Source organism: Nomascus leucogenys, chromosome 11 (genome assembly GCF_006542625.1).
Source record: "Nomascus leucogenys isolate Asia chromosome 11, Asia_NLE_v1, whole genome shotgun sequence".
NCBI lineage: Eukaryota > Metazoa > Chordata > Mammalia > Primates > Hylobatidae > Nomascus > Nomascus leucogenys.
The window spans coordinates 68,072,178-68,088,661 of record NC_044391.1 but is presented as its reverse complement, the minus strand read 5'-3'; positions in this window follow the sequence as shown (position 1 = coordinate 68,088,661).

Below are 16,484 nucleotides of genomic sequence, written 5' to 3'. Positions count from 1 at the left end.
ATTGCTTTGTATTATAAATAACATAGATTTTGCAAAAATAAATACCATAAGTAAAGTAGAATGGATTTTTTAAAACATGCATTCAATAATTATAAAAAGATTTACAGTGACTCACTCTTAAAGTAAACTCTTTGCTATGACTTATGATTCTTTTTCATTGTGGGAGGTAAAACATATTTCAACTCTTGATATTCAACTTTTAATTCTATCCCTTTGCTCTCACAAAATAGGGTCCACCATGTGCATTTATGAATGCAACAGACATTTATATAGGCACATCATTCACTGTATTTATGCCTGGTTGTGGCTTCCAGAGAATATCAAAATGTAAATATCTTTGCAAGATGGAATGTTTCAGTTATTCGAACTGCAAATTGAACAGCTGTGAGGGATGAGGAATTATCAAAAATCACCACACAGGATGCAGATTTTAATTCCTGCCCTTCAAACATATATGCACGATTACAAGAACAAGAAAACAAAAACAAACCTGCACATGTATTAGCCTACGAGAGAGGGAGGCAGTGAAACCTCAATGTTAAAAAGTTGAAATATGAGTATAACACCTTTCAAATTCAATTCTGAAGCAAAAAGAATGACATCTTAATTTTAAATCTCAGCCTGACTAACTTTATTCAAATTTAACTATGCTTGAGGCACTCTGATTTTCCTGCATTCATTTATGCTTTTCCCTCTCCCTTAGTACATTTTTTTTCTATTTTTCTACCTGTCCGAATGCTCTTCATATTTAGTTTTTGTTTTTATTTTCGAGGCAGGATCTCACTCTGTCACCCATGCTGGAGGGCAGTTGTATGATTACAGTTTATTGCAGCCCTGAATTCTGGGCTTAAGAAATCTTCCCACCTCATCCTCCTTGAATAGCTGAGACCATAGACACATGCCAGTATGCCCCGCTAATTTTTTTGTTTTTTTTTTTAGAAATGGGATCTCAGTATCTTGCTCACGCTGGTCTCAAACTCCTGTCCTCAACTGATTCTCACTAAGCCTCGCAAAGTGCTGAACAGGCATGAGCCACCATGCCTGATTTACTTTATCTTTTAATGTCAACACAGTTTCTGCCTCAAAATTGTTCTCTAATTTTTGTCCAGTGTGTGTTACTTTCTCCATTTACTTCATGCAAAAAAAAAAAAGTAATGGTAAGTTTATTATGAAATTACCATATTCTACTGTGTATTACAGCTATTTACTTTGTGTCTCTGATGCACTTTCTTTATTAGACTGTGAGCTCGTTCTGGGCAGAACAATTTTTGTGTCTGTTCTCCACGGTGTCAAGAACACTGTGCTTTGGATATAATTAATTTCCATAAACATCAATTGTCTTATTGTATACCAGATGAAAAATTTAAGCAGATATTTGTAATATCTAAGACTTGACTAATATTCATCATTGAAATTTCAAAATGGAGAGTATAGCAATCATCCATTACAACCTTCCATGTAAAATGAATGAACAAACAAACAGGAGTTTTATGTAATCACAAGCTCAGGTAACTGCCTAGAAAGCCAAACATTCACCAAGATGAATTGACAGAAATGTATGTCCATAACATAGGGGTAGCTATGGCACTGCATGTGTCAATAATTGAAATGGTTTGGCTGTATCCCCACCCAAATTTTACCTTTAATTGTAATAATTTTCATGTGTCAAGGGTGGGGCCAGGTGGAGATAATTGAAAAATGGGTTCAGTTTCCCTCATACTGTTCTTCTGGTAGTGACTAAGTCTCATGACTTATAAATAGAAGTACCCCTGCACAAGCTCTCTTTCTTGCCACCATGTAAGACGTCCCTTTGCTCTTCTTTAATCTTCTGCCATGATTGTGAGGCCTCCCCAGTCATGTGGAACAGTGAGTCCATTAAACCTCTTTTCCTTTAAAAATTTCCTTTATACCAGTCTCAGGTATGTCTTTATGAGCAGCATCAGAATAGACTGATAAATAAATTGGTACAGGATAGTGGGGTGCTGCTGTAAAGATACCCAAAAATGTGGAAGTGACTTTGGAACTGGATAATACGCAAGGATTGGAATAGTTTGGAGGACTCCAGAGAAGACACGAAAATGTGGGAAAGTTTAGAACCTCCTAGAGACTTGTCGAATGGCTTTGACCAAAATGATGATAATGATATGGGCAATAAGGTCCAGGCTGATGTGGCCTCAGATGGAGGTGAGAAACTTGTTGGAACTGGAGCAAAGGTGACTCTCGCTATGTTTTAGCAAAGAGACTGGTGGCATCTTGCCCCTGCCCTAGAGATCTGTGGAACTTTGAACTTGAGAGAAATGATTTAGGCCAACTGATAGAAGAAATTTCTAAGCAGCAAAGTGTTAAAGAGGTGACTTGAGCACTGTTAAAAGCATTTGGTTTTATGTGCTCACAAAGATATGGTTTGGAATTGAAACTTATGTTTAAAAAAGGAGCAGATCATAAAAGTTCAGAACACTTGCAGCCTGACAATGTGATAGAAAACAAATACCCATTTTCTGAGGAGAAATTCAAGCCAGCTGCAGAAATTCTCATACATAACAAGGAGCCAAATGTTAATCACCAAGACAATGGGAAAAATGTCTACAGGGCAGTACAAAGGCCTTCACGGCAGCCCTTCCCATTACAAACTGGGAGACCTAGGATGAAGGAATGGTTTCCATAGGCCAGGCCAGGGCCCTGCTGCTTTATGCAGTCTCAGGACTTGGTTCCCTGCATCCCAGCTGTGGCTAAAAGGGGCCAATGTACAGCTCAGGCTGTTGCTTCAGAGGGTGCAAGCCCCAAGTCTTGGTGGCTTACACGCAGTGTTGGGCCTGCAGGTACATGGAAGTCAGAATTGAGGTTTGGGAACCTCCATTTAGATTTCAGAGGATGTATATAAATGCCTGGGTGTTGAGGTGGAAGTCAGCTGCGAGAGTGGAGCCCTCCTCACTGCCAGGGCAATGTGGAAGGGAAATGTGGGGTGGGAGCCCCCACACAGCATCCCCACTGGGGCACTGCCTAGTGGAGCTGTGAGAAGAGGGCCACTGTCCTCCAGACCTCAGAATGATAGATCCACTGACAGCTTGCACCATGCACCTGAAAAAGCTGCAGTCAGTCAAAGCTAGCCCAGGAAAGCAGCGGTGGGGATGGGGGGGCTTTACCCTGCAAAGCCACAAGGGCAGAGTTCCCAAGACTGTGGGAACCCACCTCTTGCATCAGTATAACCTGGATATGAGACATGGAGTCAAAGGGGATCATTTTGGAACTTTCAGATTGTACTGCCTCACTGGATTTCAGACTTGTGTGGGGCCTGTAACCTCTATGTTTTGGCCAATTTCTGCCATTTAAAATGCATGTAATTACCCAATGCCTGTACCCCCATTGTATCCAGGAAGTAGCTAACTTGCTTTTGATTTTACAGGCTCATAGGCAGAGGGACTTGCCTTGTCTCAGATGAGACTCTGGACTGTGGACTTTTGAGTTAATGCTGAAATAAGACGTTGGGTGACTGTTGGGAAGCATGATTGGTTTTGAAATGTGAGAACATGAGATGTTGGAGGGGCTGGGGCGGAATGATATGGTTTGGCAGTGTTCCCACCCAAATCTCATCTTGAATTATACTAGTCTCCAGGTGTCAAGGGCAGGGCCGGGTGGAGATAATTGAATCACGGGGGTGGTTCCCCCATATTGTTCTCATGGTAGTGAATAAGTCTCATGAGATCTGATGGTTTCATAAACGAAAGTTCCCCTGCACAATGTATCTTACCCACCACCATGTAAGATGTGCCTTTGCTCTTCCTTTGTCTTCTGCCATAATTGTGAGGCCTCCCCAGCCATGTGGAACTGTGAGTCCATCAAACCTCTTTCCTTTATAAATTACCTAGTCTCAGTTAGGCCTTTATTAACAGTGTGAGAACAGACTAATACAATGATATTACATCTTGGATGTTACAAACACTATTATTATTTTTACTTCAGTAGTAAAATATCTAAACTGTAGTTTTAGAATTTGGAACACATAAATATAACATATATTATAAAACATAAAATGGGTTTGGGCAATATTAAAATATGAGTGTCACCCAGTAACTTAAAAACAAATCTTAAGATGTATTAACTGCCAAATTTTATGTCTACTCAATAGATAAACAGGTTATTCATTGGTTGACACATGGGAGGACTAAATAATACGTATTCACTATTCTGATGATATTTCTAGGAGACAAAAAAGAAACTGGTAATAGAACATAAAAAATGTTCTGTGGAGAAATTAAATAGTTAAAGAACAAAAAGAAACCTCTACAAATTTTGGAAATACCTCAAAAAATTGTATTTTAAACAAATCACCATATAGTGTGGAAAATTGATGGGCAAGCCCTGCTGCTGAGATATGCTATTTTACTTCCTCTGGCATAAATATAAATATACTATCTGAAAATCCCCAGACATTTAAGAAAGACCTCAGAAAAACAAAAATCAAAACGTAAAAGAAACAGAGACATTGTGAGTATCAAGAAAAAAATTGGGGAAAAATCTCAATTAATAAGATAATTAATATCTTGTGGAATATAAAAAAAATCTACCTAACAAGGATAAGAAACTTTTTTTTTTTGAGACAGAGTCTCACTCTGTTGCCAGGCTGGAGTGCAGTGTCACAATCTTCGCTCACTGCAACCTCCAGCTCCTGGGTTCAAGCCATTCTCCTGCCTCAGCCTCCCAAGTAGCTAGTACTACAGGTGCATGCCACCATACCCAGCTAATTTTTGTATTTTTATTAGAGAACAGGGTTTCACCATGTTGGCCAGGATGATCTTGATCTCTTGACCTTGTGATCTGCCCACCTCGGCCTCCCAAAGTGCTGGGATTACAGGCGTGAGCCACTGCGCCTGGCCAAAACTATTTTTTAAAAGGATATTTGGGGGAGGCAGGAGGAGTTGAAAATAGGATACTAAAATTTAAAATTAATTTAGGGTCAGAAAGATAAATTGAGAAAATCTGCCAGAAATTTAATCAAAAAAAAAAAACAGGAGAAAAATAAGGAAGAAAAGAAATGAAAGGGGGAGAAAGAGAGAAAGAAAGAGAATAAAAGAGAAAATTAAATTTAAATATCCTATTGTGAGATGGCCATGGGTTTACCTTGGCCAGTAAAAAGAGAAATAATCATTGCAAGCAAAGCTACTCTGCATTTTTTTTTTTTTTTTTGAGACGGAGTCTCGCTCAGTTGCCCAGGCTGAGTGCAGTGGCGCACTCTTGGCTCACTGCAAGCTCTGCCTCCTGGGTTCACGCCATTCTCCTGCCTCAGCCTCCCGACTAGTTGGGACTACAGGCGCCCACTACCACACCTGGCTAATTTTTTGTATTTTTTAGTAGAGACAGAGTTTCACCATGTTAGCCAGGATGGTCTTGATCTCCTGACCTCGTGATCTGCCTGCCTTGGCCTCCCAAAGTGCTGGAATTACAGGTGTGAGCCGACCATGCTACTCTGATTCAGAAGAAGCTAATCTCGGTAGCTTTTATGCTCTGTTTCATATTTCATGAAGGCAATTTTCCCTCTGGATTCCTGGGTTTTGCAACTGTGGATTCAACCAAGTGCAGATCAAAAATATTCAGAAAAAAAAATGTAATAGAACTTCAAAAATCAAAACTTGAATTTGCTTTGCTGAGTACTATGTTGAATCCACACAAATGAAGTAAAATGTATGGATTTTAATAGATATTGTAAATAATCTAGAGATTATTTAAAGTGTAGAGGAAGAAGTTTGTAGATCACATGCAAATACAAGACCATTTCATAATAAGGGACTTAAGCATCCACAAATTGGGATATCTGAGGGAGGTTCTGAAACCACTCCCCCAAGGATTCCAAGAGACAATTGTACTCTTTTTCAAATTAAAATATTTCTTCTATGAAAAAGAATTATACTCTGGGTGTGGTGGACACATGCCTGTAATCCCAGCACTTCGAGAAGCCAAGGTGGGCAGAACTCTTGAGCCCAGCAGATCAAGACAAGCCTGGGCAACATGATGAAACCCCATCTCTACCAAAAATATAAAAATTAGATGGGCAGGATGGACCACATCTTTAGTCCCAGGTATTGGTAGCCTGAGCTGGAAGGATCAGTTAGCCTGGGAAGTTGAGTCCGTAGTAAGCCATGATCATGCCATTGCACTCTAGCCTGGGCAACAGAGTGAGATTTTGTCCAAAAAAAAAAAACTATATATAATTTGTAAAAGAGTTCCATGTGGTTTGGCTGTGTCCCCACCCAAAATCTCATCTTGAATTGTAATCTCCATAATTCCCACATGTCAAGGGAGAGACCAGGTGGAGGTAATTGAATCATGAAGGCAGTTTTCCTTATGCTGTATCTCTCATAGAATAAGTTTCCCTTATGCTGTTTTCCTGATCTCATGAGATCTGATGGTTTTGTAAGTGTTTAATAGTTCCTCCTGGGTTAATTCTCCTTTCCGCTGCCTTGTGATAAAGGTGTCTTGCTTCTCCTTCACCCTTCTGCCATGACTGTAAGTTTCTTGAGGCCTCCCAAGCTATACAGAACCGTAAGTCCATTAAACCTCTTTCTTTTATAAATTACTCAGTCCTGGACAGTTCTTTATGTGTGAAAGATGTGCTAATACAGTAAATTGGTACCTACAGAGAGTGGGGTACTGCTTAAAAGATACCTGAAAATGTGGAAGTGACTTTGGAACTGGGTAACAGGCAGAGGTTGAAACAGTTTGGAGGGCTCAGAAGACAGAAAGATGTGGAAAAGTTTGGAACTTCCTAGACACATGTGGAATGGCTTGACCAAAATTCTGATAGTGCTATGGAAAATGAAGTCCAGACTGATGTGTTCTCAGATGGAGATGAGAAACTTGTTGGGAACTGGAATAAAGGTGATTCTTGCTATGCTTTAGCAAAGAGATTGGTGGCATTTTTCTTCTGCCCTAGAGATCTGTGGTACTTTGAATTTGAGAGAGATGATATAGGGTATCTGGCAGAAGTAACTTCTAAGCGGCAAAGGGTTTGAGATGTGACATGGGTGCTGTTAAAAGCATTCAGTTTTAAGCATTCACAAAAAGATGGTTTAGAATTGAACTTATGTTTAAAAAAGAAGCAGAGCATAAAAGTCTGGAAAATTTGCAGACCAATCATACAATAGAAAAGAAAAACCCAAATTCTGGGAAGAAATTTAAGCAGACTGCAGAAATTTGCATGAATAACAAGAAGCCAAATGTTAATCTCCAAGACAATGGGGAAAATGTCTCCAGGGCATGTTAGGGGTCTTCACGGCAGCCCCTCCCTTCATAGGTCTAGAGGCATAGGAGGAAAAAGTTGTTTCACGGGCTGGGCCCAGAACCTTACTGCTTTGTGGAGTCTCAAAAGCTGGTTCCACGTGTACAAGCTGTGGCTAAAAGCAGTCAACCTACAGTTGAGGCCATTGCTTCAGAGGGTACAAGCTCCAAGCCTTGGAGGCTTGCATTTGATATTAGCCCTGCAGGTACACAGAAGTCAAGAATTGAGGTTTGGGAACCTCCACCTACGTTTCTGATGATGTATGGAAACACCTGGATATCCAGGCAAAAGTTTGCTGCAGGGGTAGAGCCCTCATGGAGAACCTCTGCTAGGGCAGTTTGAAAAAAAAAAATTGGGGGTTGGAACCCCTGCACAGAGCCCCCACTGGGGCACTGCCTAGTGGAGCTGTGAAAAGAGGGCCACTTTCCTCCAAAACCCAGAATGGTAGATCTACCGACAGCTTGCACTGTCCACCTGGAAAAGCCACAGGCAGTCAATGCCAGCCTGTGAAATAGCTGTGAGGGGGGCTGTACCCTGCAAAGCCACAAGGGTGTAGCTGCCCAAGGCTGTGAATGTCTCCTTCTTGCATCAGCATGACCTGGATGTGAAATTTTGGAGTTATAAGATTTGACTGCCCCTCTGGGACTTGCATAAGGTCTGTAGCCCCTTTATTTTGGCCAATTGCTCCCATTTGAAAAGGGTGTATTTACCCAATGCCTGTATCCCCATTGTATCTAGGAAGTAACTAACTTGCTTTTGGTTTTACAGGTTCATAGGTAGAAGGAATTTGCCTTGTCTCAGATGAAACTTTGGACTTGGATCTTTTGGTTAATGCTGGAATGAGTTAAGACTTTGTGGGACTATTGGAAAGGCATGATTGTGTTTTGAAATATGAAGACATGAGATTTGAGAGGGGCCAGGGGTAGAATCAGGGGTAGAATGATATGGTTTAGCTGTGTCCCCAGCCAAAACCTCATCTTGAATTGTAATCTCCATAAACCACATAATCCCCACATGACAAGGGAAAGACCAGGTGGAGGTAATTGTATCATGGGGGCAGTTTCCCCCATACTGTTCTCATGATAATGAGTGAGTTTTCACAAAATCTGATGGTGTTGTAAGTGTTTGGTAGTTCCTCCTACCTTCATTTTCCTTCCTGACACCTTGTGAAGAACATGCCTTGCTTCCCCTTTACCTTCCACCATGGTTGTAAGTTTCCTGAGGCCTCCCCTGCCATGCAGAACTGTGAGTCAATTAAACCTCTTTCCTTTATAAATTACTCTGTCTTGGGAAGTTCTTTATAGCATTTTGAAAATGGACTAATACAGAGTTCTCAAAGTACTTTGCAAAGGTGACTCAGCTCTATCATAATGGGAGATAATGCACACCTTTTAAGAGGTCCCTCTGTAACTCATATTCTATGGTTATTCCAGGTCTCAAGGGGTTTTTTTTTGTGGGTACATAGTAGGTATATTTATGGGGTAAATGAGATGTTTTTAAGGTCCAAGTCTTCTCCAAAAATTGGATTCTGAATTTTCACAAACTCTAATCCAAAATAAGTACTTCCACAGCATACGACACTGACAGCTTTTGGGGTCATTTGGAGCTACTGCGGACCTGTACCAAATTATTACCTGTGAGCACGAGGTTAAGCACCAAAAAAGCACCGTTTTTCCAAATCTCAGAACTTCAAACAAGCATTTTTATAGGCAAGACAGATGGTAAAGTTTAACTTGATTGATTCTTGAGAATCTGGCCTCCCAGACAGGCAGTTAGCTTGCAGAACTTCTGATAGAATGCTGAGGGCGACTCAGAACCATCTACATGATAAAACATCCACAATTGCAATGGAGTTCAATACCGAGTCATACCAGGATTATAACTGGTTCTCCCTCAAGCATGAATGCTGAGTAGAGGAATAGTGCTGACAACCAAGGTTCTGACATATCTTACTGCTATTAGGATTAGATTATATTCAGGAATGAAAACCAAAAGTATAACTGGGATGGCATGGGAGCCAAGCAATTAGAATAGATGCTGTGATTGATGGAATTCTAAAGATTTCTCCTGAAGTTTTCCTTACCCTGGTTATTTGATCAAACACTAGTCTAGATTTAACTAAGGCTACAAATCAGTTGACCTTAAGATGGGAATAGCATTCTGGATTATCCAGGGGGGATTTAATGTAATCACATGAGGCCTAAATAGCAGATGAGACAGTCAAAAAGTTGCATCAGAGATGGAGGTCAGACAAATCGCTGGCCCTGAGATGCAGGGGTCCCTATGGCACTAAGGATGGTTCCCCAGCTGACAACCAGCAAGGAAGCCAGGACCTCAGTTCTACATACTCAAGGTAATGGATTCTGCCAACAACCTAAAGGAGTTTGGAAGTGGATTCTTTCCAGGGCTTCCCACTAGTAAGAGCCCAGTTGACCAAGACCTGCTTTCAATCTCATGTGACCTGGATCAGAGAACCCACTTGTGATGGTTAATATTGATTGTCAACTTCATTGTATTGAAGGATGCAAAGTATTGTTCCTGAGTATGTCTGTAAGCGTGTTGCCAAAGGAGATTAACTTTTGAGTCAGTGGACTGGGAGAGGCAGATCCACTCTCAATCTGGGTGAGCACCATCTAATCAGCTGCCAGCACAGCCAGAATAAAGCAGGAAGGAGAAGATGGAAGAGCAGACTTTCTGAGTCTTCCAGCTTTCATCTTTCTCCTGTGCTGGACGCATCAGACTGCCTCAAGCATCAGGCTCCAAGTTCTTCAGCTTTTGGACTCTTGGGCTTACACCAGTGGTTTTCCAGGAGCTCTCGGGTCATTGGCCAAGGACTGAAGGCTGCACTATCAGCTTCCTTATGTTTGAGATTTTGGTACTCCAACTCATCCACCAATGGCTTCCTTACTCCTTAACTTGCAGATGGCCTATCGTGGGACTTTACCTTGTTATTGCGTGAGTCAATTCACCTCAATAAAGTCCCTCTCATATATGTACATATATCCTATTAGGTCTGTCCCTCTAGAGAACCCTGACTAATACACCACTAAAGCCTACCCAGATTTCTGACATACAGAAGTGTGAGGCAACAAATTTGTGTTGTTACATGCTGCTAAATCTGTGGTAATTTGTTAGAACAGCAATAACAATGACAAAAAAACCCACTAATATAAGTGTCAACAAATTTGTATAACTTGTATGCAGGCACATGACTGCTAAATATCAGCCCAGACTATGCCATAAAATGTCTTACCTAAAACTAGTAGCACTGCTGTCAACATAAATAGCAAAGAGAGAGGCTCTCTAAAAGACAAGATGTTTATTTGAGAATACAGCATTATAATTAGAGTATGCCTGCCATAGTAAACCATGCTCATATTCAGGAAGGTAAAGAAAGACAAAGGTTTTTAACAGAAAAAAATGAGGATTACAATTTTTAACAGAAAAAAATGAGGATTACATAAATATTTTTAAATAATTATCCTTGGCTACAAAGATCAATAAGAAGGGTAATACCATTCTGAGGTTGGACAGGAAGTTGCTGGGCAGACTTTCTTGCAAAAGTACTTTTTGTGTAAGGTTGTGGTGACCTTTGTGCAAGGTTGTGGTTTTGTAGAGTCTTTTTTTGCTATCAGGCATGTAAGCACCAGAGCCTTCTCTTCATGGCCTTTCCAGGCTTTATTTGTCATGATTTTCCTAATGGAGTCATTAGTGATTCCATTTTGACTCTGACAACTTTCATACCACCAAGCTAACTGCTGAAATATAGAAAGCTTGTTTGTTGCATATTTATTTCTGCATTCTATCTGCAAGCCTATATGGATAAAATAGATACCAGACTTCATTCTCCATGTACACTAGTTCCATTTTGTATCACTACAGGACTGATTACCTAATAATTTTATTCCTAAGATTCTAACTCACACAAATAACTCTAGATGCTCATATATTTGATGTATAAGGTTGCTCACCATGTTATATATAATAATAATGTTTAAATATATTATGATATAATTATTAGAAGAAAATAATATGCAAACCTTGAAATACATTTGTAGGGATCCAATTGTCACGTATAATTGGAAAGTAGGAAAGTAAGTTGTATCAACAGTCTGAGGCGACTTTATTAAAAATACAAATAGAACTGCACACACAGAGAAGACTGGAAAGAAGCACATTATGTTTGAGAGGTTATTAATATGTGGTAAGGTTTTAGGAATTCTTATTATTTGCATATTTCACAAAAATTCTATTTATTATTACTTTGTAATATATAGAACTTTTATAAAATAAAAAAGGTAATTAAGAAAACAACAATAATCTGTAGAATTAGCCTTCTATTTATATATATGTCACTAACTCTACATACTTCCTTGCCAAATTAACAATTTTGCACTTTAAAAATAAAATTGACCTAAAGAGCCTAGCATTGGTTTGAACACAAACATTCTAGAAATATCTGAATTTAGAAATTACTTAGTCCACTGTGTTGCTGTGGAAGAATACTCGAGACCGAATAATTTATATATTTTAAAAAATGTTTATTTGGCTCACTGTTCTGCAGGTTGCAAAAGAAGCATGGTACCAGCATCTGTTTCTGGTGAGGGCTACAGGCTGCTGCCACTTGTGGCAGAAGGGGAAGGGGAGCCAGTGTTTCTAGAGATCGCATGATGACAGAAGAAGCAAGAGAGAGAGGAGGGAAGTGCAGAGTGAGAATTCACTCATTACTGCAAGGATGGCACAAAGTCCATTCACGTAGGATCAACCCCCATGACCCAAGCACTTCCTTTTGGCCCCACTTCCAACATTAGAGATTAAATTTCAACATGAGATTTGGGGGAAAAACATCCAAAGTATAGCAAGCAGCTTCAAGAAAAGCTTAGGTGTATGATATATTGCCCTAGAATCGTCACCTCGATTTGGCAGTTTGCCGTTTCTGTTCTTCATGTCACTATTGCACTAGTCCCTTACGAGCATTAACATATTCTGAACACTGAAAATGAGTCTTCTACTAAGTCACAATAAATAAAGTCTTTTTTATTTTTCATCCTACTTCATAATGTTTGAACATGTTAAGATAGTACAAACTAGAAGGCAAATCATTGGAAAATTGCTATCTTAATTTCTTACTTTAAGTAACATCTTATGTAAATGACATCTATATAGAATAGTTTATTTGTGATTTTCCTTTTCAAATTCTTCATGCTATTATTTTTCCTTGTATTAATATCATACATATGAAAATAATATTTGTATGCTGAGACCAGCTTGGCTGTGGAGACTCTAACCCAGCAGCGCTAGAGGAATTAAAGACACACACACAGAAATATAGAGTGTGGAGTGGGAAATCATGGGTCTCACAGCCTTCAGAGCTGAGAGCCTCAAACAGAGACTTACCCATATATTTATTGACAGCAAGCCAGTCATAAGATTTACTAAAAGTATTCCTTACAGGAAATAAAGGGATGGGCTCTGGCTAGTTATCTGCAGCAGGAGCATGTTCTTAAGGCACAGATCGCTCATGCTATTGTTTGTGGTTTAAGAATGCCTTAAGCGGTTTTCTGCCCTGGGTGGGCCAGGTGTTCCTTGCCCTCATGTTTGTGAAGAAGAGTTTTAAATTAAGTTCATTATTTTAAAAATTATATAGCTGTGCTTACAAATACATAGAGACTATATTTATCAAAACTATTGTACTTCTTCAAAATCATTTTAGCCACCTAATTTAAAGCTTAATAATCTAAGTACATATCAGCTTTCATGAATAAAAACATCTTATTTTTCATGTATTTTATCCTAGAAGTAGATATATAAATCAATGTTCATGTAAAAGCAAATTCGGTAAAATTCTTTTGGAAAGCATTTTGACAAGATAGATAAAGAGTATCAAAATGTTCAAGCACTGTGACCCAGAAACCCACCTGGAAATTTATCTTCATGAAATTATTCAGAAGAAAAAAAAAACGAAAAATGATGGATATTTATTTCCATTATTAAAATTTTATTACAATTATGAGCATTCCAAAATCTATATCCATCTATCCTGAAATTGTTTGAATTTCTCAACTGCCATAGCCCAGACTAAATTTAACCTGGTAATACTCCAGTTTGCAAAGGAATGAATTAGACATTCAGTACTCAGTGAAGGAAAGGTTTTATTTAATTTGCTTGCCAGACTAACAACAAGTGAAAGTTACTTTCTTTGAGGTAACATTATATTTCTCAAGCTAGCTATGAAAAATTTTTTCCTTATGATTATCTCTTTGCAGATAAATAAATGACTCAATCTATAAATGAAATTCCTGCTCTGGTATAATTTTGTATTATATTAGTTTGCAGATGAATTCAGTTCACCATCTGAATTTTCAAACCTGCAATAAACATTAGTAATTACTTTCTTATACCACAAAAGAAATAACTAGCAGCTTATCATTACTAGAAAATTCAAGATTAAAATATTTCCCTTTCTGAAATATAGATAAAATGTTGGACAACCACCAGTACTGAACCTGTGAAAGTACAGCTAACATCTAACAAACCATATATGGTTGCCATATGTTACTGTTTTCAATTTTGATTCCACTGATGACCTGGATGTAGGTGTTATAAATAATGAGTAAAGTGATCAGAGGGCACAGCAAGCAAAGGGCAAACAAGATAGAGTGTAAGTAATTGTGACGTTTATCTATAGACCTTATGTAATATGTTACCTATATTGAGCTCATGTTAGATTTATATATGACAGATTTATAATGATTTTAAAGAACTAAGGGCATTATTGACACTTTCTGGGTTTTCGTGATATTTTACTTTGCTTTGTTTAAATTTAGCATTCATAAAAGAATATGAATTTCACATCTGACCTCAGCATCTGACTGAGTAAGCAAATGTTTGTACTTCAGAAGTATGAACGCTTTTGTGATGGTTAATTATATGTGTCAAACTGACTGGACAAAGAAATGCCCGATAGCTTGTTTGAACATGATTTCTGGGTGTGATTTGTGATATTGTGAGGTAATAAGAAATATATATTTGGTTTCCGCCCCTGGATCCCTGCACAGAGCTCCTAAAACTCTCTTAATTTCTTGAACAATAAGAGTGTTAGGTGCATCTTTTGCTAGATTCTTGGTCTTTGACCCAGGTTCTTGATGCAGATACCCTCATTAATCCCTTGGAATTTACTGTATGATAGGAACATTTCTTGTTCTAATGAGATAACTGTTTGTGAGCTCCCAGATAGCCTCAGGAGGAGGCTGGTTACCAAGAGAGACAACCATGTGATTAATTAGAAGGTTGGAACTTTAAAGTCCCAACCTCTAACCCCTGGGAACACAGAGAGAGAAGCTGAAAGTTGAGTAGATAAGCAACGGCCTATGATTTAGCGAATCATGCCTACATAATGAAGCCACCAAAAAAAGGACTGGGTTTGGGGAGCTTCAGGACTGCTGAATCCATGGAGGAACTTGGAGGGTAACTCAGAGAGGTTATGAGAACTCCATTCTCCCTACCCCAGACCTCGCCCTGTGCATCTCTTCATATATTCATCTGTATCCTTTATCATATCCTTCATTTATGTAATAAATCAGTAAATGCCAGTATTTCACTGAGTTTTGTGAGGCATCCTAGCAAATTAGTCAAACCTAGGAGTGGGTCATGAGAACCTGATTTATAGCCTGTTGGTAGGAAGTATAAGTGACAACCTATTCCTTATGATTGGCATCAGAAGTGGGGGCGGCATTTTTGGGGGACTGATCCCTTAACCTGTAGGATCTGACTCTAACTCCAGGTAGACAGTGTAAGAATTGAATTGAATTATAGGACACCCAGTTGGTGTCCTTTTGGCATGTGAAGAAAAACCCATAAACATCCATTGTCAGAAAGTGAGTGCTGAGTAGTGTGTAAGAATATGAAAAACAAATTGTTTTTTTCTATCTCTTACAGACTGTGAGGGTGTTCCCCGAAGAGATTATTGTTTGCATTTAATAGACTGAGTAAAGGTCTCTCTCACCAAAGTGAGTGGGCAACATCCAATCCATTGAAGGATAGACTAAATCGAACGAAAAGGCAAAGGAAGAGATGATTTTGCCCTCTCTTCTTCTGCTAGGGCATCCATCTTCCCCTGCCCTCAGACATCAGCATTTGTGGTTCTCAGGCATTTAGACTCTGGGACCCACACCATTGGCTTCCTTGATTCTTAGGCCTTCAGGCTTGGATCGGAACTACACCACTGGCTTTTTTGTGTCTCCAGCTTGCAGATGGCAAATTATGGAGCTTCTCAGCCTCCATAATCCCAGTAGCCAATCTCTCACAATACATCCTTTCTATCATCTGTATGCTTCCTGCTGGTCCTGATTCTCTGAAGAACCCTGACAAATACACCTCATATCTGAATCTTAGGATCTTCAGTTAATAGAGTTTCAAAGTGGTCTCAGAACTTTATATTAAAATGTCTCTTCCCTTGTTTTTGCTTGTGATACCTCCAGGAAAATTTATGTTTCCAATTAATAAATGTTGAGTTCAATGGATTCGTGGTGAAGTGATCCCCCTTTTAGGTTTTCATTACGTATTATGGTTAGTGACCATGATATTTGCCTATAATGTCTTTTGAGTAAGCTTGGTTAACAGTAATTGAAGTAACTTTAAAAAAATTCTAAATTTATTGCTTGTATTTCATTATCTTCCCTTTTATTCTGCAAACCACTGAAATATAGTTTCTACCCCCACCATTTAAATAAAATTGACCTTTCTGTAATTGGTAATGGCCTTTTAATTGTTAGAGCCCATAGAAACTTTTAAATATTGAACTAAAAGTGAGAAGAAATCTATCAAAATTCTCTTTTTTTGTGCTTCGATTCTAGCTTTTTTTCTTTTAAACCTAGTAATATTTGTCTCTTAAGATGGTCATTCAACAATTGGCTAAATAAGTAGAAACCTTTAGGCCCTAAATCTAACCATTTTGTTTGGTTTGGGAGGTTTGAATTTGTGGTAAGTGATAATTGTTTGCAAAGTGAATAAATGAAGCAGTCAAGTTCATCAGGCGGTGCCTGATAAAACCATAGCTGCAACTGGCTAGCCTCATAGAGAGATTCAGCCTGTGCCTCCTCCCAGAGAAACCTGATGCAGCAGCATGCTCACTCCCTTCCCGCTGGCTAAAAGAATGCTCTCTCTTTCTCTCCCCTGCCTGAAGAAAAAATGACAACCACTTAAATAAAAC